At 34.6% G+C, this 26,232-nt stretch overlaps 1 long non-coding RNA gene across 2 annotated transcripts in view; it reads right to left on the bottom strand.

The window, feature by feature from the left end:
* Positions 1-14,682, bottom strand: part of LOC146751637 (uncharacterized) — a 64,947-nt gene extending 50,265 nt beyond the window's left edge. Inside the window, exons 1-3 of one of the 2 annotated variants that reach the window (XR_014941301.1) lie at positions 14,541-14,682; positions 13,939-13,995; positions 12,180-12,644 (exon numbers count right to left, since the gene is read on the bottom strand). This is a non-coding gene — a long non-coding RNA (uncharacterized LOC146751637). Of the gene's footprint in view, positions 1-12,179; positions 12,645-13,938; positions 14,303-14,540 lie in introns of those variants that run through there. The other variant, XR_014941300.1, reaches the window with a different exon arrangement.
* Positions 14,683-26,232: the final 11,550 nt, after the last annotated feature.

Raw genomic sequence — 26,232 nt, 5'->3', positions numbered from 1 at the left:
AAGGATAGGGAAGTATATAAAAAAGGAAAGGAAAGGTTAATTTAAAAAAAAAAAGGAATGGAAAGGAAGTTCTAAAGGAAAATGTTACAGAACAGAAAGGGAATGTAGGTATAATGCAAAGGGAAGGGAATTATAAAAGAAGGGAATTTATAAAAGAAAGGAAAGCAAAGGTAAGTATGAAAGGAAAGGAAAGGGAAGTATAAATGAAAGGAGAGGCTAAGTTTAAAAATAGGAATTGAAATGAAAGTGTAAAGGAAAGGAAAGTATACAGAAGAGGAAAGTATAAAGGAAAGGAAAGTATAAAGAAAAGGAAAGTATAAAGGAAGGGAAAGTATAAAGAAAAGGAAAGTAGAAAGGAAGGGAAAGTATAAAAGGAAAGCAAAGGTAATTATATTGGAAAAAATAAGAAAGTATAAATGAAAGGAATGGGTAAGTTTAAAAATAGGAATGGAAAGTAAAGTATCAGGGAATGGAAAGTATAAAGGAAGGGAAAGTATAAAAGAAAGGAAGCAAAGTTAAGTATAAAGGAAGGGAAAGGAAGGGAATAGAAAAGAAAGGAAAGGTAGGTATAATGGAAAGGAAAGCAAAGTATAAAGGAAAGTCAATGTATGTAGAATTGTAAGGACAGGGAAGTATATAGAAAAGGAAAGGAAAGGTTAATTAAAAAAAAAAAAAGGAATGCAAAGGAAGGTCTAAAGGAAAATGTTACAGAACAGAAAGGGAATGTAGGTATAATGCAAAGGGAAGGGAATTATAAAAGAAGGGAATTTATAAAAGAAAGGAAAGCAAAGGTAAGTATGAAAGGAAAGGAAAGTATAAATGAAAGGAGAGGCTAAGTTTAAAAATAGGAATTGAAATGAAAGTGTAAAGGAAAGGAAAGTATACAGAAAAGGAAAGTATAAAGGAAAGGAAAGTATAAAGGAAGGGAAAGTATAAAAGAAAGGAAGCAAAGGTAAGTATAAAGGAAGGGAAGGGAAGGGAATAGAAATGAAAGGAAAGGTACATATAATGGAAAGGAAAGCAATGTATAAAGGAAAGTCAATGTATGTAGAATTGTAAGGATAGGGAAGTATATAAAAAAGGAAAGGAAAGGTTAATTTAAAAAAAAAAAAAGGAATGGAAAGGAAGGTCTAACGGAAAATGTTACAGAACAGAAAGGGAATGTAGGTATAATGCAAAGGGAAGGGAATTATAAAAGAAGGGAATTTATAAAAGAAAGGAAAGCAAAGGTAAGTATGAAAGGAAAGGAAAGTATAAATGAAAGGAAAGGGTAAGTTTAAAAATAGGAATTGAAATGAAAGTGTTAAGGAAAGGAAAGTATACAGAATAGGAAAGTATAAAGGAAAGGGAAGTATAAAGAAAAGGAAAGTATAAAGGAAGGGATAGTATAAAAGAAAGGAAAGCAAAGGTAAGTATATTGGAAAGAATAAGAAAGTATAAATGAAAGGAATGGGTAAGTTTAAAAATAGGAATGGAAAGGAAAGTATAAGGGAATGGAAAGTATAAAGGAAGGGAAAGTATAAAAGAAAGGAAGCAAAGGTAAGTATAAAGGAAGGGAAAGGAAGGGAATAGAAAAGAAAGGAAAGGTAGATATAATGGAAAGGAAAGCAATGTATAAAGGAAAGTCAATGTATGTAGAATTGTAAGGATAGGGAAGTATATAAAAAAGGAAAGGAAAGGTTAATTTAAAAAAAAAAAGGAATGGAAAGGAAGGTCTAAGGGAAAGTGTTACAGAACAGAAAGGGAATGTAGGTATAATGCAAAGGGAAGGGAATTATTAAAGAAGGGAATTTATAAAAGATAGGAAAGCAAAGGTAAGTATGAAAGGAAAGTATAAATGAAAGGAAAGGGTAAGACTAAAAATAGGAATTGAAATGAAAGTGTAAAGGAAAAGAAAGTATACAGAAAAGGAAAGGGAAAGTATAAAAGAAAGGAAAGCAAAGGTAAGTATGAAAGGAAAGGAAACTATAAATGAAAGGAGAGGCTAAGTTTAAAAATAGGAATTGAAATGAAATTGTAAAGGAAAGGAAAGTATACATAAAAGGAAAGTATAAAGGAAAGGAAAGTATAAAGAAAAGGAAAGTATAAAGGAAGGGAAAGTATAAAGAAAAGGAAAGTATAAAGGAAGGGAAAGTATAAAAGAAAGGAAAGCAAAGGTAAGTATATTGGAAAGGATAAGAAAGTATAAATGAAAGGAATGGGTAAGTTTAAAAATAGGAATGGAAAGGAAAGTATAAGGGAATGGAAAGTATAAAGGAAGGGAAAGTATAAAAGAAAGGAAGCAAAGTTAAGTATAAAGGAAGGGAAAGGAAGGGAATAGAAAAGAAAGGAAAGGTAGATATAATGGAAAGGAAAGCAATGTATAAAGGAAAGTCAATGTATGTAGAATTGTAAGGATAGGGAAGTATATAGAAAAGGAAAGGAAAGGTTAATTTAAAAAAAAAAAAGGAATGCAAAGGAAGGTCTAAAGGAAAATGTTACAGAACAGAAAGGGAATGTAGGTATAATGCAAAGGGAAGGGAATTATAAAAGAAGGGAATTTATAAAAGATAGGAAAGCAAAGGTAAGTATGAAAGGAAAGGAAAGTATAAATGAAAGGAGAGGCTAAGTTTAAAAATAGGAATTGAAATGAAAGTGTAAAGGAAAAGAAAGTATACAGAAAAGGAAAGGGAAAGTAGAAAAGAAAGGAAAGCAAAGGTAAGTATATTGGAAAGGATAAGAAAGTATAAATGAAAGGAATGGGTAAGTTTAAGAATAGGAATGGAAAGGAAAGTATAAGGGAATTAAAGTATAAAGGAAGGGAAAGTATAAAAGAAAGGAAGCAAAGGTAAGTATAAAGGAAGGGAAAGGAAGGGAATAGAAAAGAAAGGAAAGGTAGATATAATGGAAAGGAAAGCAATGTATAAAGGAAAATCAATGTATGTAGAATTGTAAGTATAGGGAAGTATATAAAAAAGGAAAGGAAAGGTTAATTTAAAAAAAAAAAAAGGAATGGAAAGGAAGGTCTAAAGGAAAATGTTACAGAACAGAAAGGGAATGTAGGTATAATGCAAAGGGAAAAGAATTATAAAAGAAGGGAATTTATAAAAGAAAGGAAAGCAAGGGTGAAAGGAAAGGAAAGTATAAATGAAAGGAGAGGCTAAGTTTAAAAATAGGAATTGAAATGAAAGTGTAAAGGAAAGGAAAGTATACAGAAAAGGAAAGTATAAAGGAAAGGAAAGTATAAAGAAAAGGAAAGTATAAAGGAAGGGAAAGTATAAAAGAAAGGAAATCAAAGGTAAGTATATTGGAAAGGATAAGAAAGTATAAATGAAAGGAATGGGTAAGTTTAAAAATAGGAATGGAAAGGAAAGTGTAAGGGAATGGAAAGTATAAAGGAAGGGAAAGTATAAAAGAAAGGAAGCAAAGGTAAGTATAAAGGAAGGGAAAGGAAGGGAATAGAAAAGAAAGGAAAGGTAGATATAATGGAAAGGAAAGCAATGTATAAAGGAAAATCAATGTATGTAGAATTGTAAGGATAGGGAAGTATATAAAAAAGGAAAGGAAAGGTTAATTTAAAAAAAAAAAAGGAATGGATAGGAAGGTCTAAAGGAAAATGTTACAGAACAGAAAGGGAATGTAGGTATAATGCAAAGGGAAGGGAATTATAAAAGAAGGGAATTTATAAAAGAAAGGAAAGCAAAGGTAAGTATGAACGGAAAGTATAAATGAAAGGAAAGGGTAAGTTTAAAAATAGGAATTGAAATGAAAGTGTAAAGGAAAGGAAAGTATACAGAAAAGGAAAGTATAAAGGAAAGTATAAAGAAAAGGAAAGTATAAAGGAAGGGAAAGTATAAAAGGAAAGCAAAGTTATGTATATTGGAAAAAATAAGAAAGTATAAATGAAAGGAATGGGTAAGTTTAAAAATAGGAATGGAAAGTAAAGTATCAGGGAATGGAAAGTATAAAGGAAGGGAAAGTATAAAAGAAAGGAAGCAAAGTTAAGTATAAAGGAAGGGAAAGGAAGGGAATAGAAAAGAAAGGAAAGGTAGATATAATGGAAAGGAAAGCAATGTATAAAGGAAAGTCAATGTATGTAGAATTGTAAGGATAGGGAAGTATATAGAAAAGGAAAGGAAAGGTTAATTTAAAAAAAAAAAAGGAATGCAAAGGAAGGTCTAAAGGAAAATGTTACAGAACAGAAAGGGAATGTAGGTATAATGCAAAGGGAAGGGAATTATAAAAGAAGGGAATTTATAAAAGATAGGAAAGCAAAGGTAAGTATGAAAGGAAAGGAAAGTATAAATGAAAGGAGAGGCTAAGTTTAAAAATAGGAATTGAAATGAAAGTGTAAAGGAAAAGAAAGTATACAGAAAAGGAAAGGGAAAGTAGAAAAGAAAGGAAAGCAAAGGTAAGTATATTGGAAAGGATAAGAAAGTATAAATGAAAGGAATGGGTAAGTTTAAGAATAGGAATGGAAAGGAAAGTATAAGGGAATTAAAGTATAAAGGAAGGGAAAGTATAAAAGAAAGGAAGCAAAGGTAAGTATAAAGGAAGGGAAAGGAAGGGAATAGAAAAGAAAGGAAAGGTAGATATAATGGAAAGGAAAGCAATGTATAAAGGAAAATCAATGTATGTAGAATTGTAAGTATAGGGAAGTATATAAAAAAGGAAAGGAAAGGTTAATTTAAAAAAAAAAAAGGAATGGAAAGGAAGGTCTAAAGGAAAATGTTACAGAACAGAAAGGGAATGTAGGTATAATGCAAAGGGAAAAGAATTATAAAAGAAGGGAATTTATAAAAGAAAGGAAAGCAAGGGTGAAAGGAAAGGAAAGTATAAATGAAAGGAGAGGCTAAGTTTAAAAATAGGAATTGAAATGAAAGTGTAAAGGAAAGGAAAGTATACAGAAAAGGAAAGTATAAAGGAAAGGAAAGTATAAAGAAAAGGAAAGTATAAAGGAAGGGAAAGTATAAAAGAAAGGAAATCAAAGGTAAGTATATTGGAAAGGATAAGAAAGTATAAATGAAAGGAATGGGTAAGTTTAAAAATAGGAATGGAAAGGAAAGTGTAAGGGAATGGAAAGTATAAAGGAAGGGAAAGTATAAAAGAAAGGAAGCAAAGGTAAGTATAAAGGAAGGGAAAGGAAGGGAATAGAAAAGAAAGGAAAGGTAGATATAATGGAAAGGAAAGCAATGTATAAAGGAAAATCAATGTATGTAGAATTGTAAGGATAGGGAAGTATATAAAAAAGGAAAGGAAAGGTTAATTTAAAAAAAAAAAAGGAATGGATAGGAAGGTCTAAAGGAAAATGTTACAGAACAGAAAGGGAATGTAGGTATAATGCAAAGGGAAGGGAATTATAAAAGAAGGGAATTTATAAAAGAAAGGAAAGCAAAGGTAAGTATGAACGGAAAGTATAAATGAAAGGAAAGGGTAAGTTTAAAAATAGGAATTGAAATGAAAGTGTAAAGGAAAGGAAAGTATACAGAAAAGGAAAGTATAAAGGAAAGTATAAAGAAAAGGAAAGTATAAAGGAAGGGAAAGTATAAAAGGAAAGCAAAGTTATGTATATTGGAAAAAATAAGAAAGTATAAATGAAAGGAATGGGTAAGTTTAAAAATAGGAATGGAAAGTAAAGTATCAGGGAATGGAAAGTATAAAGGAAGGGAAAGTATAAAAGAAAGGAAGCAAAGTTAAGTATAAAGGAAGGGAAAGGAAGGGAATAGAAAAAAAAGGAAAGGTAGATATAATGGAAAGGAAAGCAATGTATAAAGGAAAATCAATGTATGTAGAATTGTAAGGATAGGCAAGTATATAAAAAAGGAAAGGAAAGGTTAATTTAAAAAAAAAAGGAATGGAAAGGAAGGTCTAAAGGAAAATGTTACAGAACAGAAAGGGAATGTAGGTATAATGCAAAGGGAAGGGAATTATTAAAGAAGGGAATTTATAAAAGATAGGAAAGCAAAGGTAAGTATGAAAGGAAAGGAAAGTATAAATGAAAGGAAAGTCTAAGTTTAAAAATAGGAATTGAAATGAAAGTGTAAAGGAAAAGAAAGTATAAAGAAAAGGAAAGGGAAAGTATAAAGGAAAGGAAAGCAAAAGTAAGTATATTGGAAAGGATAAGAAAGTATAAATGAAAGGAATGGGTAAGTTTAAAAATAGGAATGGAAAGGAAAGTATAAGGGAATGGAAAGTATAAAGGAAGGGAAAGTATAAAAGAAAGGAAGCAAAGGTAAGTATAAAGGAAGGGTAAGGAAGGGAATAGAAAAGAAAGGAAAGGTAGATATAATGGAAAGGAAAGCAAAGTATAAAGGAAAGTCAATGTATGTAGAATTGTAAGGATAGGGAAGTATATAAAAAAGGAAAGGAAAGGTTAATTTAAGAAAAAAAAAAGGAATGGAAAGGAAGGTCTAAGGGAAAATGTTACAGAACAGAAAGGGAATGTAGATATAATGCAAAGGGAAGGGAATTATAAAAGAAGGGAATTTATAAAGGAAAGGAAAGCAAAGGTAAGTATGAAAGGAAAGGAAAGGAAACTATAAATGAAAGGAAAGGCTAAGTTTAAAAATAGGAATTGAAATTAAAGTGTAAAGGAAAGGAAAGTATACAGAAAAGGAAAGTATAAAGGAAAGGAAAGTATAAAGAAAAGGAAAGTATAAAGGAAGGGAAAGTATAAAAGAAAGGAAAGCAAAGGTAAGTATATTGGAAAGGATAAGAAAGTATAAATGAAAGGAATGGGTAAGTTTAAAAATAGGAATGGAAAGGAAAGTATAAGGGAATGGAAAGTATAAAGGAAGGGAAAGTATAAAAGAAAGGAAGCAAAGGTAAGTATAAAGGAAGGGAAAGGAAGGGAATAGAAAAGAAAGGAAAGGTAGATATAATGGAAAGGAAAGCAATGTATAAAGGAAAGTCAATTTATGTAGAATTGTAAGGATAGGCAAGTATATAAAAAAGGAAAGGAAAGGTTAATTTAAAAAAAAAAAGGAATGGAAAGGAAGGTCTAAAGGAAAATGTTACAGAACAGAAAGGGAATGTAGGTATAATGCAAAGGGAAGGGAATTATTAAAGAAGGGAATTTATAAAAGATAGGAAAGCAAAGGTAAGTATGAAAGGAAAGGAAAGTATAAATGAAAGGAAAGTCTAAGTTTAAAAATAGGAATTGAAATGAAAGTGTAAAGGAAAAGAAAGTATAAAGAAAAGGAAAGGGAAAGTATAAAGGAAAGGAAAGCAAAAGTAAGTATATTGGAAAGGATAAGAAAGTATAAATGAAAGGAATGGGTAAGTTTAAAAATAGGAATGGAAAGGAAAGTATAAGGGAATGGAAAGTATAAAGGAAGGGAAAGTATAAAAGAAAGGAAGCAAAGGTAAGTATAAAGGAATGGTAAGGAAGGGAATAGAAAAGAAAGGAAAGGTAGATATAATGGAAAGGAAAGCAAAGTATAAAGGAAAGTCAATGTATGTAGAATTGTAAGGATAGGGAAGTATATAAAAAAGGAAAGGAAAGGTTAATTTAAGAAAAAAAAAAGGAATGGAAAGGAAGGTCTAAGGGAAAATGTTACAGAACAGAAAGGGAATGTAGATATAATGCAAAGGGAAGGGAATTATAAAAGAAGGGAATTTATAAAGGAAAGGAAAGCAAAGGTAAGTATGAAAGGAAAGGAAAGGAAACTATAAATGAAAGGAAAGGCTAAGTTTAAAAATAGGAATTGAAATTAAAGTGTAAAGGAAAGGAAAGTATACAGAAAAGGAAAGTATAAAGGAAAGGAAAGTATAAAGAAAAGGAAAGTATAAAGGAAGGGAAAGTATAAAAGAAAGGAAAGCAAAGGTAAGTATATTGGAAAGGATAAGAAAGTATAAATGAAAGGAATGGGTAAGTTTAAAAATAGGAATGGAAAGGAAAGTATAAGGGAATGGAAAGTATAAAGGAAGGGAAAGTATAAAAGAAAGGAAGCAAAGGTAAGTATAAAGGAAGGGAAAGGAAGGGAATAGAAAAGAAAGGAAAGGTAGATATAATGGAAAGGAAAGCAATGTATAAAGGAAAGTCAATTTATGTAGAATTGTAAGGATAGGGAAGTATATAAAAAAGGAAAGGAAAGGTTAATTAAAAAAAAAAAAAATGGAAACGAAGGTGGAAAGGAAAATGTTACAGAACAGAAAGGGAATGTAGGTATAATGCAAAGGGAAGGGAATTATAAAAGAAGGGAATTTAAAAAAGATAGGAAAGCAAAGGTAAGTATGAAAGGAAAGGAAAGTATAAATGAAAGTAAAGTCTAAGTTTAAAAATAGGAATTGAAATGAAAGTGTAAAGGAAAAGAAAGTATACAGAAAGTATACAGAAAAGGAAAGGGAAAGCAAAAAAAGAAAGGAAAGCAAAGGAAAGTATGAAAGGAAAGGAAAGTATAGGAAAGGAAAGGAAAGGAAAGGAAAGGAAAGGAAAGGAAAGGAAAGGAAAGGAAAGGAAAGGAAAGGAAAGGAAAGGAAAGGAAAGGAAAGGAAAGGAAAGGAAAGGAAAGGAAAGGAAAGGAAAGGAAAGGAAAGGAAAGGAAAGGAAAGGAAAGGAAAGGAAAGGAAAGGAAAGGAAAGGAAAGGAAAGGAAAGGAAAGGAAAGGAAAGGAAAGGAAATCAATAAAAAAGAATGAGATAAGGGGAAGAAAAATGGGAAGAAAATGAAAATTAAAAAGAAAGCAAGAGAGAAGAAAAATAAAATGAAGATAGGGAATAAAGGGGTAACGTAAATAAATAGGGAAAAAAGGGAAACATAAAGGGATAGAAAAAAATGAGAGCAATAAATATAGGGAAGGAAAGGGGGAAGAAAATAGAATAAGAACATTAAATATTGAAGAAAAGGAAAAAAGAAGAGTAATGGGAGAAGCAAAAGAAAAACAAGTAGTGTAAAAGAACCAAAAGCCAAAAAAAAATTGAAAGGGGGGGGGGGGGGAGAATGTAAAAGGAAGAGGAAAAGAAGTAAAAATAAATGGGAACAAAAAAAAAGGGGGCGGGGGGTAAGGGAAGAAACATTTATTATGAAATAAATTATCAAGTTTTTAAGACTAGGAAAAAAAGTTATAAAAGGGGGGGGGGAAGAAAATAGAGAAGAAAAGCAAGAAATAAAAAAGAAGGAGAAATGGGGAGGAAAAATGGAAAGAAAATGAAAATTAAAAAAAGCATGAAAGGAGAAAAATAAAAGGAAGATAGGGAACAAAAAGTTCAAAAAAAAATAAATAGGAAAAAAAAACGGAAACAGAAAGTGGAGAGTAAAGATAAAAGTGGAAGAAGAAAGAGGGAAGAAAACAGGGAAGAAAATAGACAAGAATGATAATAGGGAAGAAAAAGAAGAAAAGAGAAAGAAAAGAAGAGAAAAGAAAAGAAAAGAAAAGAAAAGAAAAGAAAAGAAAAGAAAAGAAAAGAAAAGAAAAGAAAAGAAAAGAAAAGAAAAGAAAAGAAAAGAAAGAAGAGAAAAGAAAAGAAAAGAAAAGAAAAGAAAAGAAAAGGAAAGGAAAGGAAAGGAAAGGAAAGGAAAGAAAAGAAAAGAAAAGAAAAGAAAAGAAAAGAAAAGAAGAAAAGAAAAGAAAAGAAAAGAAAAGAAAAGAAAAGAAAAGAAAAGAAAAGAAAAGAAAAGAAAAGAAAAGAAAAGAAAAGAAAAGAAAAGAAAAGAAAAGAAAAGAAAAGAAAAGAAAAGAAAAGAAAAGAAAAGAAAAGAAAAGAAAAGAAAAGAGAAGAAAAGGAAATAGAAAAGAAGAAGGGAAACATAAAGGGGAAGAAAAAAAGAAGGGCAAGAAAAAGGAGGGAAGCAAAGGGGGAATAGAAAATGAAAATGAAATAGGGAAGAAAAACGAAAAAGAGAACAGAAGTGGGAGAAGCAAAAGAAAAACAGGGTAAGAAGAACCAATAGCAATAGAAAATAGGGGGGGAAATGGAAAAGGAAGAGGAAAAGAAGTAAAGAATATATGGGAACAAAAAAAAGGGGGGAAGAAAATAAGAAAAAAGATATCAAGCTTTTAAAAGTAGGAAGAAAAAGAACAATAAAAAGGAGGAAAAAAGAAAAGAGAGAAGAAAAGCAAGAAATAAAAAAGAATGAGATAAGGGGAGGAAAAATGGAAAGAAAATGAAAATTAAAAAGAAAGCAGGAAAGAAGAAAAATTAAATGAAGATAGGGAAGAAAAGGGTAAAGAAAAAGAAATAGGGCAAAAAAAACAAAAACAAAAGGGGAAAGTAAAGATAAAGGGAGAAAAAAGAGGGAAGAAAACAGGGAAGAAAATAGAAGAAGAATGATAATAGGGAAGAAAAAGAATAGAAAAAGGAGAAGAGAAAGAAAATGGGGGAGAAAGAAGAAACAAAGAGGGGAAGAAAGAAAAAAAAAAAAAGCCAAAGGAAAGAAGGGGAGAAGAAGAAGAAAAGAAAGAAAAATTTAAAAAAAGGAAAAATATAAAGAAAAGGAAGACAAGGAAAGGGAAAAGGAAGGGGAAAGGGAAACATAAAGGGGAAATTAAAAAAAAAAAGTATAAAGAGGGAAGGAAGAGAAAATGAAAATTAAATAGGGAAGAAAAAGAGAAAGGAGAACAGAAAATGGGGAAGGAAAAGAAAAACAAATAGGGTAAGGAGAACCAAAAGCAAAAGAAAACAGGGGGGGAAATGGGAGAGGAAAAGGAAGAGGAATAGAAAAAAAAGAAAAGAAAGATGAAAAGCAAGAAATAATGAAGAATGTGAAAAATTTTAAGAAAGTTGCAACGAAAATGAAAATAGAGAAAAAAGCAAGGCAGAAGAAGAAAAAATGAAGATAGAGAAGAAGAATTGGAGAAGAATTAGAAAAATATGAAAAGGGGGAAGAAAAAGAAAAAGAGGGGAGGGGAGGGGTAAGGATGGGAAGGGAGAGGACAGGAGGGGAGAGAAGGGGAGGGGGTGGGAGAGGAGGAGAGGGGATAGAGGATAAAAAAAAAAAGGAAGAAAGGAAAGGAATGGGAATGGGAAGGGAAGGGAAGGGAAGGGAAGGGAAGGGAAGGGAAGGGAAGGGAAGGGAAGGGAAGGGAAGGGAAGGGAAGGGAAGGGAAGGGAAGGGAAGGGAAGGGAAGGGAAGGGAAGGGAAGGGAAGGGAAGGGAAGGGAAGGGAAGGGAAGGGAAGGGAAGGGAAGGGAAGGGAAGGGAAGGGAAGGGAAGGAAAGGGAAGGGAAGGGAAAGGAAGAAAAGAAAAAAGGAAAGGAAAGAAAGGAAAGGAAGGAAAGGAAGGAAAGGAAAGGAAAGGAAAGGAAAGGAAAGGAAAGGAAAGGAAAGGAAAGGAAAGGAAAGGAAAGGAAAGGAAAGGAAAGGAAAGGAAAGGAAAGGAAAGGAAAGGAAAGGAAAGGAAAGGAAAGGAAAGGAAAGGAAAGGAAAGGAAAGGAAAGGAAAGGAAGGAAAGGAAAGGAAAGGAAAGGGGAAAAGAGAAGAAAAGTAGAGAAAAGTAGAGAAAAGAGAAGAGAGAGAGAGAGAAGAGAAGAGAGAAGAGAGAGAGAGAGAGAGAAGAGAAAGAGAAGAGAAGAGAAGAGAAGAGAAGAGAAGAGAAGAGAAGAGAAGAGAAGAGAAGAGAAGAGAAGAGAAGAGAAGAGAAGAGAAGAGAAGAGAAGAGAAGAGAAGAGAAGAGAAGAGAAGAGAAGAGAAGGAAGGGAAAAGGAAAATAAAGGAAAGGAAAGAAAAGAAGAAAAAAGAAAAGAAAAGAAAAGAAAAGAAAAGAAAAGAAAAGAGAAGAGAAGAGAAGAGAAGAGAAGAGAGAGAAGAGAAGAGAAGAGAAGAGAAGAGAAGAGAAGAGAAGAGAAGAGAAGAGAAGAGAAGAGAAGAGAAGAGAAAAGAAAAGAAAAGAAAAGAAAAGAAAAGAAAAGAAGAGAAAAGAAGAGAAAAGAAGAGAAAAGAAGAGAAAAGAGAAAAGAAGAGAAAAGAGAAGAGAAGAGAAGAGAAGAGAAGAGAAGAGAAGAGAAGAGAAGAGAAGAGAAGAGAAGAGAAGAGAAGAGAAGAGAAGAGAAGAGAAGAGAAGAGAAGAGAAGAGAGAAGAGAAGAGAAGAGAAAGAGAGAGAAGAGAAGAGAGAGAAGAGAAGAGAAGAGAAGAGAAGAGAAGAGAAGAGACCTTGACTTAAGCTGATCCTGTGCTATGGAAAAGCTGATGACACTCCCACTTTTCTTTGGCAAAGGAAAAAAATTAAGAAATAAATAATTAAAGAAAAAGTAAATCTTACAGAGTGTGTCCTGATAAAAACGGTGTTGTTCTGTCAGTTTTGTAGAGCGGGCACCAATCATCACCAAACTCCATCCAGACATTGAGCCACTGACAAGCTGTCTCTGGACCCAATCCTACATCCAATTCTTCATTCATAGAAAAGTTCACCAATCAAATTTATATCTTCCCAATGTGGAGAGAAGGATGTTGTGAATTACTCTTAAGCCATATTTGAAAGCAGAACTCAGTATATACATTTACTATCTATCTGTATCAAAGTACATGGCATTCAGGGTAATATTCCAGAGATCTTAAACATACTATTCTCTACCTGAAACCTTCTGAAAAAATAAGATGATTAGTATGCCATGGTTGCAGTTATCCTGAACTATCTTCTAACAGCGAGACTGAAGCAGTGCTTGTTGTAATTACCTTGTCGAGATGTGCATCTGTTGTCTTCATACTCTCCAATTTTTTCTGCAAGCTGTAAACAAGCAGATGTTGCATTTGCACTGGATGGATGCAATGTCACTATCTCAAACAAGATCTACACAAACTCTTCAGTACTGCAGACCAAAACTAAAGTGCTGTTATCAAAGTAATTTTCAACTGTTAATTCAGCTTTAATCTCAGAATAGTTATGTTTAATTATGTTTGTTTGATCTTTCAAATCATCTGTGATAGGAAGTCTGCCACAGCTTAACTGCTGGAATTCCACTGTCAATTATCTAATTTGACTATAGTAATGTACAGAACAATTACGGATTTCCTTTCTAGATTAGGAAAAAAATTCTGACCTAAGAGTGATAAAGCAAGGAGTGACCTATTGGATGGTCATTTCTGGTTGGATTAAAGCTGTCCTTGGGCCAAGAGAGTCTGTTATGGTTAGAAACGCTCTGTTCTAACTCAGCTGTCAGTGTCTTACAAGAAAGACTTAGGAGACCCATCTTCACAACAAGGCTAGTAGTACGACCCTCCTATTAACTTTTAACCATCACAGAGTAAGTCGCCATGGACTTCTATCTACATTTTACACTCTTACATCTTTATAAAACAAAAAAGTAACTTCTGACATCTGTGGGATGATTTGTTGGGCACCACTTTTTGAAACTATGTTAGGAAGTAAAAAATGAACAAAGCCATTGCTTCTAAGAGTAAAATGTGCAGTATAAAATGAAGTGAAATACTATACACCACTTTCTACTTAACTCATTCCCAAAGCTAATTCCCACTGCACACTGTGCAGTGCTTCCTAATTTAAAGCTGAGCCTCTTAGTCATAAAAGAACCAGAGGACATAACGGATCCAGGAACACGCTGAACAACATTTCCAAGGCTTAGGTTGTTGTGGAACTCAGAGTTTCCTGAGACAACTAAGGTCTCCAGTTCATCACAATGTAAAGCAAGAAAAAAATTAAATCCTCTGAGTTTTAAGAGAACCAGAAAAAAGCACTGAGATCTTATTGATTACTAGTAGTACTAATGGACAACTTAAAGCCTCAACAAGGGAAACGGGGGGAAAACGCCAAACAATCATGGGTGCTTTGGCTCTCATTTCATTTTACAAACCCTACAATCTTTTGCTGCATGTATCTCAAGTGGAAAAACATCCTCTTTCTAGTACTTCTTACTCTTACTGAGAATTGTAAACAAGTGTCTGAACTAGAACATGGAACAGAAATTCAGATGCAGACTCTGCCTAAATGTAAATGTACCTACTTCATGCGTGTATCTATGCAATGAGCATTACTTTTAATAAAAGTGAAATTATTGCCATACCTGATTCCAGATAGACTGTCTAAAGCATGCAGGTCCGGCACATTGGAAAGATCAACTCTGCACAGATAGGGAGAGAAAGAAAGCTTTGTATTTTCACTGCATGTAAGAATTATGTGTACTGAAGCTTCGATTACTCATTTTTAAACATATAAATAATTGTTCATGTTTGTTGGTTTTTTTTCCTGATCTCTTATTCCAATGCAAAGCACCAGAAGCTAGCCCTATTTTCAGATGTCAGCAGTCAGTGCTATCTACCATGGAGTAAAGCAGCTTTCAGCTGTACAGTAATATGGGAGCATAAAAAGAGAATTTTAGTGAATACAGTTAAAAAATAAATTAATACTAAACAAACAAACAAACAAAAAAAAAAACCACACAAGAATCCGTTTTCTGAAAGATGTGATTTGTATTGGATGCCTAAGTGTTATCTAATTCTCTGATGGGAACAATCGTTCTGTACCTCTTCGAACACAAGCACACATTAAAACACAGTACAGGTAGGTATGCATGTGCACAGCCAACAGATCATAATGAAAGCTTTGTAAAAATAATGTCAGTGGGACAGGATTTGGTACTTGTTGGAATACAGGTTAATCTAATACCTCGACCTTTGTGTCTCCAAAATTTCGACAAGTCCATTTATTGACCTAAAACAAATAGAAAAAAGCAAAATGAGGTGCAAACGCAACTGTAATATATCGATTGAACAATTTAACAATGTAGAGCAATACAAGAAACACAACGACATCTCTCACACTGTTACTCAATGTTTTACAGTCCAAGAGGCATCAAGAAAAAGTTTGCTTTTGTGACATTTTATAGCCGAACCAAGGTCAAAATTCACAACTTCTGACAATAAAATATTACTACTGAACAGAGCATTTTTCTTCTCTCAGTACAAGCTGCAAGGTTAAGAATTCTCAAGAGTCTGAACCACAAATAGCGTTGCAAAGTATTTCTCAATATTCCATTTTGTCTGTCAGGGTACTGAGAAAGATGGAACACACCCCTGAACACTGCTTTGATTCAGCCCATTTGTTCTTTTACATTGATGACAATTATTCAGATATCTTCCATACCCCTTTATATTTGCTAATAAACATGTATGGACTAGCAGACATTGCCCCCCGTAGTTAACTCAGACAAATGGCAACAGCTGCCCAATAGTATAAGAATGTGAGCACTTAAGACAAAGGTCTATTATAAGGCATTTGTTAGGCCTAATTTAGCCAAGGAAACGGTGTGGAGTTGCACCAGAAGAGGGTCAGGTTGGGTATTGGGAAAAGGTTCTTCACCAGAGGGCGGTAGACATGGAACAGCCCCAAGCAGCCAGAGTTCAAGGAACATTTGGAGAAAGCTCTCAGACATAGAATTGGAATTTTGGGTGGTCCTGAGTAGAGCCAGAGGTTGGAGTCAATGGTCCTTGAAGGTTCCTTCCAACTTAAAAGCATTCTTTGATTCTATTCTATAATTCTACACTTCTGAGCAGGTAACATCAAATCTTACTTAGGCAAGCCGATAATACTGTGGAAGCACAGAAATGCACTGGAAACATCTCCAGAAAGGGGCAGACTCTTTTTCACTGCTTTCTCACTGCTCTTTTTCACTACACGATCTGTTGGAACAATCATGAGATCTAATTTCTAATAACATTTGAGCATGTACAATGTCACGGTTATACCAGAAATTTCATACCTGACAGTTGGTCTGACTTTATTCAATTCTTCCCTTGAAACCAAATCCGTTTTATTGACGATTACAAGATCAGCTAATGCAACCTGCCTATGCATTTGGAAAAAGAAAAAAGGAATACCTTGAACAAGCAGTTTTTTGTAAGGCAGAAGCAGTATGTCTCTCATAGCGCTGTAAAATTACTAGATTGTTAGTTAGTACAGGAAGGCAAACATTAACCAAACCATCAGCCAACTAAAACATCATGGAATGACTACAGTATTAGCTTCTTGAGGTGACTTGTGGCTTGTGCATTTCAGGAGACATAAGTAGCAGCAGCCAGTGACATGAAAGACAAGCCATGGCCACTGAAATGTTTACAAGCACAGCATGCTGAGGCTTTTTCACTGCTAGCAAAAATGTATAGCTAATGGTGAGGAGACTATACTGAAAACTGTTTTTGTAGCTGAAAGTTGAGCTTCTTTCAACCTGTTATTTGTACTCCATCTGTTGTAGTTTCCATGGAAAAAAAGAGGAGGCATTATTTTCAGATCAACCTACTTGTTAGAAAATTCATATCTAAGCAGAATGATCAAATGAAGTACAGAGTAAGTTTTGTTTTCTACCTTTGTTTAAAAGCAAGGGAGGGGAAAACCTTAGAAAAGAAAAAGAATCAATTTTGAATGATCTTCCGCACAGTGCAGTCACTGACTATGATTAAAAAAGTGGTTTTGATATCCATACCGAGATGCTTCATTGACAAGGCCTTCTGGCTTCTCCTCTGTCAAGTGCTAGACAATAATTAAAACAGATGGATTAAGCATGTTTAAAAAATGCTCAAATTAATTTGCATTTAAACTATGCCAAAATCATTTTACACAATGTATGATTTTCATTCATACCGCTTTAGTGACTACATTGTAAGGAACTATTTTTATGGCCAACTATCAATGAAAAAGCTAGAAATGAAAAACTATTTCTGCACTTACCAATCCTCACTGTTCTGTAGGTCTGTTCTTTCAGTACACTTTACTTAGATGCCTCTGTTACCTGACATTTTATTCTACTTCCAGGCAACTACATCAGCTGTCAATCCGATCCAGTATGTAGTAGTCTGCCTCACTCTCTCACCCTGGGAATGAACCTATTGGTTCTTTTTTCATCTTCTTTCCATTCTATTGCAGTCTCTTCCAGATCATACAGCTCATGGACACCTTGGACTATCTCTTGATGAGATTTGCCTTGAATAGATACCAGTCCCTTACCAGAAAAATAACTGTTAGAGTATATAAACAAACCTTTAAAAACAAAATACTTACGGAGAAAAAAAGAAAAACAAAACAACTTTACAAGTACACAGAGCAGGGAAAACCCTCTGACAAATATGCAGAGGTTGATCAAAATAACAATGCAACAGAGTCATCTCTTGTAACAACCATTCTTACAATTAAGAATTATACTTTGCTATACTCTGCCTTCAGCATCTCATTTGGACGGTTACCTGGATTATTTGTGCAAATTTCAATGTCATCTCCTACCATGCCACTTTGATTGTATGTATGATATATGTCTCTATGAAAGCCTCATCACCTGTCCAAGGTGATGTAAAATAGGCAAAAATGCTGAGTCTGTTCCCACTGAGTTCTCATGCTTAACACTTACACTGTCTTGAAACAGAATCTCTCAATAGCTGAGAAAGAACAAATATCTGTGTGGTGAAATGACTAGCAATGGAATTAACAATGGAATACCTTCAAAACTAAGTCCATTAACTCACATGCCAAACGTTGCACTAAAAGAGTTTTCATCACTTGAAAACTGTCTAAAATAGAATGTAAATATTACTCGGATCCCAAAGCTCAGTACAACAGAAGCATACTTCTAATCAGCAGTACAGCTAATGAGTACAACAGACAGCTTGAAGTGCATCAGCACTGCCGGCTTTATGCTGCTGTTGTTCTACTTGTCAAGAAATAAACCTTTCTTCCAGTGAAGTAGAAATAATTACCTTGCTGCCTGTGACACACATATGTTCTCAGGAAACAAATCACAGCACATTTGATTGTTTTCCTTAGACCTTGTCTAATCATACAATCGACTTTTTTATCATTTACTTAGCTTTGTGGTTTAAGGAAAATGAAAGTATATCCTCAAGCATCACCAACGTTCACCTCAGAACTATGCAATGAATCGTACACGGGGATGAATACACTTATGTGTAAATCACATCTTTAAAACTGCAGCCTGATGTAATCAAAAAATTTTAGGGGGACCATAGCTAGCACTGTGCTGCATTGTTACACTCAATTAAACTTCTGTTTATTATGCCAATAACTGTAATCATGGACAGAAACCTGTAACTACATCCCTAGATAAAGAGCCATCTAGGTGAAATGGATGAGACCTTTCAGAGCAAAGGAGGGGAAAACAACATCACCTCCTTTCACTTATGTCCTGATCATTCATCCTGTTCCACTCATGTTTGGGACTGCAAGTCTCCCCTTTCACTACACAGCAAGTAGTACTGTGGTTTGCTTCTCTGTCAGCTACCTTGAGTGGTCTCATTGGCCGGCAGGTATTTAAGTGTCTCTACATGGATCAATGACAAACTGATGTTCTCTCTTTTGTCTGCTCTTTGACCTGTATGTGGCTGACAATACACTGCAGTTTCTTTCCATTTAAAAAGAGGGAAAGCACCAAACAAAGAGGTTGGAAGTTTCAGGCAAACCTTCAGTCTTATGACATCCATGGTACATCCAGTCCTATCTTTCACATTCTTTTCCCACACAAGATTCTACAAAGAGGAAAAATGTTTTCACAAACAGAACAGCGTAAGATGATTTTCTACAAAAGGACACAATGATTTCGCACTTGACTGCGATGTATTCATATTTACCTGTATAAAGAGATTAACGTTTTCTTCCTTAATATTTCCTAGGACTTCAAGTGTTACTGTCACTATGTCCTGTAAATGGAAAGACACACAAGACAGACAAGATAGATGCTTAAAAGCAGCATTTAGCACAGAACTGCTTATACTCTAAAGGAGTGACAGGCCAGACCCTTTCCCCTTCAATTATTTATTAAAAATCAAAACCACAAAACAGACAAAATACTGTATTTTCTCTCTAAATAAAACACAATCACCAAGATAAAAATGCAATTTAAACTGTAATATGCAAGGATTGTTTTATTGCACAGAGCAAGAGAGAAGATTCTACCCTGACATAAATAAAAGCTGGGTTACATATCTGGAAAAACAAAGCATTTCACATTCCTAACCTTCTAGCACACATGCGATTGTAGGTCTTATATCAAATTTATAGGAAAACCTAATTCACTGTTACAGGTTGATCTGTTGATTTTCTGTGTAAAAACGAAGGGAAGCACTCACAGAATGTGTCTCTCTAACACCTTAATTAATGCAAAGTTGTGAACAGCAACTCCCCAATATCTACAAACACTGACATCATTTCGACCTACGGGATAAATATCAGGTGTAAGTATAGGGCTCAATTCTCAAATCTCAATTGCTCAATAAGGGCAAATATTGAAAAGAATAGTATTACTTGTCTGTTGTAGTAATGCTCTCCATGTACAAGAACACTGTTTCCAACAATAGAACTCTTAAACCATATTTGAAAGCAGAACTCAGTATATACATTTACTATCTATCTATATCAAAGTACATGGCATTCAGTGTAATATTCCAGAGATCTTAAACATACTATTCTCTACCTGAAACCTTCTGAAAAAATAAGATGATTAGTATGCCATGGTTGCGGTTATCCTGAACTATCTTCTAACAGCGAGACTGAAGCAGTGCTTGTTGTAATTACCTTGTCGAGATGTGCATCTGTTGTCTTCATACTCTCCAATTTTTTCTGCAAGCTGTAAACAAGCAGATGTTGCATTTGCAGTGGATGGATGCAGTGTCATTATCTCAAACAAGATCTACACAAACTCTTCAGTACTGCAGACCAAAACTAAAGTGCTGTTATCAAAGTAATTTTCAACTGTTAATTCAGCTTTAATCTCAGAATAGTTATGTTTAATTATGTTTGTTTGATCTTTCAAATGATCTGTGATAGGAAGTCTGCCACAGCTTAACTGCTGGAATTCCACTGTCAATTCTCTAATTTGACTATAGTAATGTACAGAACAATTACGGATTTCCTTTCTAGATTAGGAAAAAAATTCTGACCTAAGAGTGATAAAGCAAGGAGTGACCTATTGGATGGTCATTTCTGGTTGGATTCAAGCTGTCCTTGGGCCAAGAGAGTCTGTTATGGTTAGAAACGCTTTGTTCTAACTCAGCTGTCAGTGTCTTACAAGAAAGACTTAGGAGACCCATTTTCACAACAAGGCTAGTAGTACGACCTACTAACTTTTAACCATCATAGAGTAAGTCGCCATGGACTTCTATCTACATTTTACACTCTTACATCTTTATAAAACAAAAAAGTAACTTCTGACATCTGTGGGATGATTTGTTGGGCATCACTTTTTGAAACTATGTTAGGAAGTAAAAAAGGAACAAAGCCATTGCTTCTAAGAGTAAAATGTGCAGTATAAAATGAAGTGAAATACTATACACCACTTTCTACTTAACTCATTCCCAAAGCTAATTCCCACTGCACACTGTGCAGTGGTTGCTAATTTAAAGCTGAGCCTCTTAGTCATAAAAGAACCAGAGGACATAACGGATCCAGGAACACGCTGAACAACATTTCCAAGGCTTAGGTTGTTGTGGAACTCAGAGTTTCCTGTGAAAACTAAGGTCTCCAGTTCATCACAATGTAAAGCAAGAAAAAAATTAAATCCTCTGAGTTTTAAGAGAACCAGAAAAAAGCACTGAGATCTTATTGATTACTAGTAGTACTAATGGACAACTTAAAGCCTCAACAAGGGAAACGGGGGGAAAACGCCAAACAATCATGGGTGCTTTGGCTCTCATTTCATTTTACAAACCCTACAATCTTTTGCTGCATGTATCTCAAGTGGAAAAACATCCTCTTTCTATTACTTCTTACTCTTACTGAGAATTGTAAACAAGTGTCTGAACTAGAACATGCAACAGAAATTCAGATGCAGACTCTGCCTAAATGTAAATGTACCTACTTCATGCGTGTATCTATGCAATGAGCATTACTTTTAATAAAAGTGAAATTATGGCCATACCTGATTCCAGATAGACTGTCTAAAGCATGCAGGTCCGGCACATTGGAAAGATCAACTCTGCACAGATAGGGAGAGAAAGAAAGCTTTGTATTTTCACTGCATGTAAGAATTATGTGTACTGAAGCTTCGATTACTCATTTTTAAACATATAAATAATTGTTCATGTTTGTTGGTTTTTTTTCCTGATCTCTTATTCCAATGCAAAGCACCAGAAGCTAGCCCTATTTTCAGATGTCAGCAGTCAGTGCTATCTACCATGGAGTAAAGCAGCTTTCAGCTGTACAGTAATATGGGAGCATAAAAAGAGAATTTTAGTGAATACAGTTAAAAAATAAATTAATACTAAACAAACAAACAAACAAAAAAAAAACCACACAAGAATCCGTTTTCTGAAAGATGTGATTTGTATTGGATGCCTAAGTGTTATCTAATTCTCTGATGGGAACAATCGTTCTGTACCTCTTCGAACACAAGCACACATTAAAACACAGTACAGGTAGGTATGCATGTGCACAGCCAACAGATCATAATGAAAGCTTTGTAAAAATAATGTCAGTGGGACAGGATTTGGTACTTGTTGGAATACAGGTTAATCTAATACCTCGACCTTTGTGTCTCCAAAATTTCGACAAGTCCATTTATTGACCTAAAACAAATAGAAAAAAGCAAAATGAGGTGCAAACGCAACTGTAATATATCGATTGAACAATTTAACAATGTAGAGCAATACAAGAAACATAACGACATCTCTCACACTGTTACTAAATGTTTTACAGTCCAAGAGGCATCAAGAAAAAGTTTGCCTTTGTGACATTTTATAGCCGAACCAAGGTCAAAATTCACAACTTCTGACAATAAAATATTACTACTGAACAGAGCATTTTTCTTCTCTCAGTACAAGCTGCAAGGTTAAGAATTCTCAAGAGTCTGAACCACAAATAACGTTGCAAAGTATTTCTCAATATTCCATTTTGTCTGTCAGGGTACTGAGAAAGATGGAACACACCTTTGAACACTGCTTTGATTCAGCCCATTTGTTCTTTTACATCCATGACAATTATTCAGATATCTTCCATACCCCTTTATATTTGCTAATAAACATGTATGGACTAGCAGACATTGCCCCCCGTAGTTAACTAAGACAAATGGCAACAGCTGCCCAATAGTATAAGAATGTGAGCACTTAAGACAAAGGTCTATTATAAGGCATTTGTTAGGCCTAATTTAGCCAAGGAAACGGTGTGGAGTTGCACCAGAAGAGGGTCAGGTTGGGTATTGGGAAAAGGTTCTTCACCAGAGGGCGGTAGACATGGAACAGCCCCAAGCAGCCAGAGTTCAAGGAACATTTGGAGAAAGCTCTCAGACATAGAATTGGAATTTTGGGTGGTCCTGAGTAGAGCCAGAGGTTGGAGTCAATGGTCCTTGAAGGTTCCTTCCAACTTAAAAGCATTCTTTGATTCTATTCTATAATTCTACACTTCTGAGCAGGTAACATCAAATCTTACTTAGGCAAGCCGATAATACTGTGGAAGCACAGAAATGCACTGGAAACATCTCCAGAAAGGCGCAGACTCTTTTTCACTGCTTTCTCACTGCTCTTTTTCACTACACGATCTGTTGGAACAATCATGAGATCTAATTTCTAATAACATTTGAGCATGTACAATGTCACGGTTATACCAGAAATTTCATACCTGACAGTTGGTCTGACTTTATTCAATTCTTCCCTTGAAACCAAATCCGTTTTATTGACGATTACAAGATCAGCTAATGCAACCTGCCTATGCATTTGGAAAAAGAAAAAAGGAATACCTTGAACAAGCAGTTTTTTGTAAGGCAGAAGCAGTATGTCTCTCATAGCGCTGTAAAATTACTAGATTGTTAGTTAGTACAGGAAGGCAAACATTAACCAAACCATCAGCCAACTAAAACATCATGGAATGACTACAGTATTAGCTTCTTGAGGTGACTTGTGGCTTGTGCATTTCAGGAGACAAAAGTAGCAGCAGCCAGTGACATGAAAGACAAGCCATGGCCACTGAAATGTTTACAAGCACAGCATGCTGAGGCTTTTTCACTGCTAGCAAAAATGTATAGCTAATGGTGAGGAGACTATACTGAAAACTGTTTTTGTAGCTGAGAGTTGAGCTTCTTTCAACCTGTTATTTGTACTCCATCTGTTGTAGTTTCCATGGAAAAAAAGAGGAGGCATTATTTTCAGATCAACCCACTTATTAGAAAATTCATATCTAAGCAGAATGATCAAATGAAGTACAGAGTAAGTTTTGTTTTCTACCTTTGTTTAAAAGCAAGGGAGGGGAAAACCTTAGAAAAGATAAAGAATCAATTTTGAATGATCTTCCGCACAGTGCAGTCACTGACTATGATTAAAAAAGTGGTTTTGATATCCATACCGAGATGCTTCATTGACAAGGCCTTCTCGCTTCTCCTGTCTCAAGTGCTAGACAATAATTAAAACAACTGGATTAAGCATGTTTAAAAAATGCTCAAAATAATTTGCATTTAAACTATGCCAAAATCATTTTACACAATGTATGATTTTCATTCATACCGCTTAAGTGACTACATTGTAAGGAACTATTTTTATGGCCAACTATCAATGAAAAAGCTAGAAATGAAAAACTATTTCTGCACTTACCAATCCTCACTGTTCTGTAGGTCTGTTTTTTCAGTACACTTTACATAGATGCCTCTGTTACCTGACATTTTATTCTACTTCCAGGCAACTACATCAGCTGTCAATCCGATCCAGTATGTAGTAGTCTGCCTCACTCTCTCACCCTGAGAATGAACCTATTGGTTCTTTTTTCATCTTCTTTCCATTCTATTGCAGTCTCTTCCAGATCATACAGCTCATGGACACCTTGGACTATCTCTTGATGAGATTTGCCTTGAATAGATACCAGTCCCCTACCAGAAAAATAACTGTTAGAGTATATAAACAAACCTTTAAAAACAAAATACTTACGGAGAAAAAAAGAAAAACAAAACAACTTTACAAGTACACAGAGCAGGGAAAAACCTCTGACAAATATGCAGAGGTTGATCAAAATAACAATGCAACAGAGTCATCTCTTGTAACAACCATTCTTACAATTAAGAATTATACTTTGCTATACTCTGCCTTCAGCTTCTCATTTGGACCGTTACCTGGAATATTTGTGCAAATTTCAATGTCATCTCCTACCATGCCACTTTGATTGTATGTATGATATATGTCTCTATGAAAGCCTCATCACCTGTCCAAGGTGATGTAAAATAGCCAAAAATGCTGAGTCTGTTCCCACTGAGTTCTCATGCTTAACACTTACACTGTCTTGAAACAGAATCTCTCAATAGCAGAGAAAGAACAAATATCTGTGTGGTGAAATGACTAGCAATGGAATTAACAATGGAATACCTTCAAAACTAAGTCCATTAACTCACATGCCAAACGTTGCACTAAAAGAGTTTTCATCACTTGAAAACTGTCTAAAATAGAATGTAAATATTACTCGGATCCCAAAGCTCAGTACAACAGAAGCATACTTCTAATCAGCAGTACAGCTAATGAGTACAACAGACAGCTTAAGTGCATCAGCACTGCCGGCTTTATGCTGCTGTTGTTCTACTTGTCAAGAAATAAACCTTTCTTCCAGTGAAGTAGAAATAATTACCTTGCTGCCTGTGACACACATATGTTCTCAGGAAACAAATCACAGCACATTTGATTGTTTTCCTTAGACCTTGTCTAATCATACAATCGACTTTTTTATCATTTACTTAGCTTTGTGGTTTAAGGAAAACGAAAGTATATCCTCAAGCATCACCAACGTTCACCTCAGAACTATGCAATGAATCGTACACGGGAATGAATACACTTATGTGTAAATCACATCTTTAAAACTGCAGCCTGATGTAATCAAAAAATTTTAGGGGGACCATAGCTAGCACTGTGCTGCATTGTTACACTCAGTTAAACTTCTGTTTATTATGCCAATAACTGTAATCATGGACAGAAACCTGTAACTACATCCCTAGATAAGGAGCCATCTAGGTGAAATGGATGAGACCTTTCAGAGCAAAGGAGGGGAAAACAACATCACCTCCTTTCACTTATGTCCTGATCATTCATCCTGTCCCACTCATGTTTGGGACTGCAAGTCTCCCCTTTCACTACACAGCAAGTAGTACTGTGGTTTGCTTCTCTGTCAGCTACCTTGAGTGGTCTCATTGGCTGGCAGGTATTTAAGTGTCTCTACATGGATCAATGACAAACTGATGTTCTCTCTTTTGTCTGCTCTTTGACCTGTATGTGGCTGACAATACACTGCAGTTTCTTTCCATTTAAAAAGAGGGAAAGCACAAAACAAAGAGGTTGGAAGTTTCAGGCAAACCTTCAGTCTTATGACATCCATGGTACATCCAGTCCTATCTTTCACATTCTTTTCCCACACAAGATTCTACAAAGAGGAAAAATGTTTTCACAAACAGAACAGCGTAAGATGATTTTCTACAAAAGGACACAATGATTTCGCACTTGACTGCGATGTATTCATATTTACCTGTATAAAGAGATTAACGTTTTCTTCCTTAATATTTCCTAGGACTTCAAGTGTTACTGTCACTATGTCCTGTAAATGGAAAGACACACAAGACAGACAAGATAGATGCTTAAAAGCAGCATTTAGCACACAACTGCTTATACTCTAAAGGAGTGACAGGCCAGACCCTTTCCCCTTCAATTATTTATTAAAAATCAAAACCACAAAACAGACAAAATACTGTATTTTCTCTCTAAATAAAACACAATCACCAAGATAAAAATGCAATTTAAACTGTAATATGCAAGGATTGTTTTATTGCACAGAGCAAGAGAGAAGATTCTACCCTGACATAAATAAAAGCTGGGTTACATATCTGGAAAAACAAAGCATTTCACATTCCTAACCTTCTAGCACACATGCGATTGTAGGTCTTATATCAAATTTATAGGAAAACCTAATTCACTGTTACAGGTTGATCTGTTGATTTTCTGTGTAAAAACGAAGGGAAGCACTCACAGAATGTGTCTCTCTAACACCTTAATTAATGCAAAGTTGTGAACAGCAACTCCCCAATATCTACAAACACTGACATCATTTCGACCTACGGGATAAATATCAGGTGTAAGTATAGGGCTCAATTCTCAAATCTCAATTGCTCAATAAGGACAAATATTGAAAGAATAGTATTACTTGTCTGTTGTAGTAATGCTCTCCATGTACAAGAACACTGTTTCCAACAATAGAACTCTTAAACCATATTTGAAAGCAGAACTCAGTATATACATTTACTATCTATCTGTATCAAAGTACATGGCATTTAGTGTAATATTCCAGAGATCTTAAACATACTATTCTCTACCTGAAACCTTCTGAAAAAATAAGATGATTAGTATGC

The sequence above is a fragment of the Coturnix japonica genome, unplaced genomic scaffold, assembly GCF_054131305.1.
Source record: "Coturnix japonica strain WE unplaced genomic scaffold, WE-NBRP24 Scf070, whole genome shotgun sequence".
In the NCBI taxonomy this organism is placed as follows: domain Eukaryota; kingdom Metazoa; phylum Chordata; class Aves; order Galliformes; family Phasianidae; genus Coturnix; species Coturnix japonica.
Note: the sequence above shows the minus strand (reverse complement) of the source record. Positions and strands in the feature narration are given on the sequence as shown.